The sequence below is a fragment of the Egretta garzetta genome, unplaced genomic scaffold, assembly GCF_000687185.1.
Source record: "Egretta garzetta isolate BGI_Z169 unplaced genomic scaffold, ASM68718v1 scaffold156, whole genome shotgun sequence".
Lineage (NCBI taxonomy): Eukaryota > Metazoa > Chordata > Aves > Pelecaniformes > Ardeidae > Egretta > Egretta garzetta.
The window spans coordinates 2183103-2186124 of record NW_009260125.1 but is presented as its reverse complement, the minus strand read 5'-3'; the positions used below and the strand labels follow the sequence as shown (position 1 = coordinate 2186124).

General features: G+C 42.3%; 1 protein-coding gene across 1 annotated transcript in view; it reads right to left on the bottom strand.

Annotated features, from left to right (window-relative positions):
- Window positions 1-2882, bottom strand: part of KMT2E (lysine methyltransferase 2E (inactive)) — a 62953-nt gene extending 60071 nt beyond the window's left edge. Inside the window, exon 1 of the mRNA XM_035896872.1 lies at window positions 2526-2882. The gene's annotated coding sequence lies outside the window, so the exon portion shown is untranslated. The remainder of the gene's footprint in view (window positions 1-2525) is intronic.
- Window positions 2883-3022: the final 140 nt, after the last annotated feature.

Sequence of the window (3022 nt, the reverse complement as noted above, 5' to 3'; positions counted from 1 at the left end):
CTTTCGAATCTGATTCATGTACTTTCCAATAAACAGATTAAGATGTGGTTTATTAAAAAAAATCAAATTTATATAAATAAGGTATGATAGGATCATGCATTACTGGACTATTAACACATCACTTGATGGCTGAAATCACTCAGCCTTTGGCCTCAAAACAGATGAAAGGCATGCATTAACAACACTCTAAAAATCTTACTATCTTATTGTTCAACTTTAGGTATACCTTAAACCACATATCAGTGCTTCTAAATGGTAAACAAATTAAAATTCTTCAGAGATTGAAGACAGTTTTGCCATTTCAGTACCTCACTTTTGATTGTTTAAATCCAGAAGGTTCCAAAGCTATACTAGAATAGGAATTCATACCTCATTAAACCAAGGACAAGATTAAAGACAGGCATAAAAAAAAAAAAAAGGTGAAAAATTCGTTTCTTCTTTTTGTTGCTTAAAACATACAGTTTGCAGCCTCCATAGTATGTATCAGTACACTACACCAACCACCAAATAATAAATCCTTGTGACCTCCCTTCCCCCCCCCAACATTATTTATAGTGGTGATACTAAAAGGTTCGTATTTCATTTAGGAAAAAAATTAGAGGTTAGGAACTGCACTTTCCCTCAGTATTTGTATGTGTATTACCACATACACAATTTATACAGCAATATACAAAATAAATTGAAGAAAAAAACGGTAATACCAAGATTACATGGCGGCAGAAGAAATTCCGCGTCTTAATAAAGTAACAGGTTATAATCTCACATGCATTATTTCCTTAAGTATCAAGTTCTTTTAGTATTCTCAAACTATGAATACAGGGAATTACTATCCCAATGTCCAGCAAAGGTATTTCCTGAAAGGTGAACATGATGTTCACAAATGTGATTCCACAAAGAATTTAGCTGTTTTAGTGATCTCAATCCACTACTTATTCGGGTAAATATTACTGCTTTTATGTCGTTAATAGGACTGACAGATGTACAGTATCCACCACAAGCGCAGGAGCTTTTCCAAGTTATTAAACCGACATACATATTACCTTACAGCAACCTATACACACCCCTCAAAGAAGCTGCTTGAGTCTGTTGCCTCTTTCCACCCCCCTTTTCCCCGACAAGAGTGGTCTCGTTCACTTGCCTTTCACACACATAACCAATAAAATTAATCAGCTGGAACACAGCATTTTTAAATCGCAGTAAAGTCAAGAGATGTTTTGTACGCTATTTGAAGGGAACAGTCTTTTCATTTAAACATAATAAGACTCTAATATGCTGCAGACAAACGCACTGCATGGGGTGTGGAGGACCCGAGCTGATTAGATTACCACAACATCAGCCTGAGGCCGCCATTTTTAGAATCTCTAAAGGACAAAAGAGGGAAATTAAAAAATTTGCTCCACATTTTTTGAAAAGTAACTTTTAAAGTATAGTGATTATAATCAATTAATCATACATTATAAGTACAGCCATGGATATGTCTGTCTTTTCTCTGATCTGAGCCCTGAATAACAAAAATGGTTCGTTATTATTCTTTTAAGGTACTGTAAATAAACAGACTAAAACATTCCTAAATCTAGATGCAGCACTAAACTTCTGCTTTTAACGACACGTAGTATGTACCATTTTAGGGACCTCAGGGCTTTTAGCCACCGCACGTTCCCTAATGGCCGAGTATGGGGGAATACAGGACCTTTATAATAAGGCTATATTATGTTTCTCTATCCTTTTTGGTGAACCGTTTGTTTCTCCTCCCCTATGTCTGCAGCAACGGGGTCTACCCCACCAATCTTTATTTCTTTAAGAAAGAGACTGAAATACGCCACCCAAGGAACACGAACACCGGCTGCAGAAACTAAAGCAAGAAAGGGATGCACCAATATAACTACTTACACCCTCAAGAAAGGGGGTGGAGAGAATGATCCCCTTTTAAATTGGCACAGAAACTCCTGAGGACTGCTTTCCGTTTGTCCAGGTTACACCACGAAGAGGAGATATTAGCAGGGAGGGAGGAAAGGAGGCGGGGGTGTGGAAGGCAGAGAGATTAGGCCTATAACGAGCCATTTTAGTACCACAAAGCAAAAATATACAGGATGGAGGAAGAGAATAGGTTTCCCTAAGCTTCATAAAACTCGACACGCAGTCCCAGTAACACACAAACCCGTTCTTAAAACCACCAGTCTAAGGAAGCCGTATGTTGTCACATAATAGCCCCTTTTGGCTCTTTTTCCAAGCATAATGCATAAATCTGGCATAACTGCCAAAAAATTCTCCTCAGCTCCTCCAGTTACAGTAACCCGCCATATTCACAAGATATAGCGACAGCCTGCCATTTTTTAACCAAACCCCACAAAAGGACAAACAAATTCAAGGCAACTTAAAGAGAATTTAAGCACATTTCAGGGTGGAAGGGAGTTATACTCGTACCAGGAGCAATGAGACGCTCCCATGGCATTTCACTCCCTTTTTGCCACCCCCCTCCCCAAAGCACCCACAGCAGAATACACTGATAATAACCAAAGACTCACCTGTAATGGTCACAGGCCAGGCAGCAGGACCCCTCAGCTGAGCCCCTTCTCTATCCCAACCAAAACAATGCAACAGCCCCACTGCGGATATCCCTACCCTAGGCAGGACTCAACCCTCAGCAGGCTCTGGTAAAAGAAAGAAAAGGGAAAGAAAGGAAAGAGGAGACCCCCCCTCCCCCCAAACCTAGCTCAGTGCGCAGAACCCTACAGGGACCAGCTGGGAAGCGCCTTTGCCTTGGGACCTGTGTACAAACCCCGCTGCCGCCGCTGCTCCCGTGTCTCCCTCCTTTCAGCCTCCTACGCTCCCCTCTATGTCACTGCCTCTCTCTGGGAAAATGGCGTCCGCTCTCCCCTCCCTCCCACTGCACGGGGCTCACCCGCCCCGCCTGGCAGGGGCAGGGTTACCAAGGCGAAGCCAAACAGCCGCCATTTTACTTATGGGCTGGGAGCGCAGCCTGCGCCCGCCGAGCCCTCAGTGTCCCTTTTGCAACAGCGCT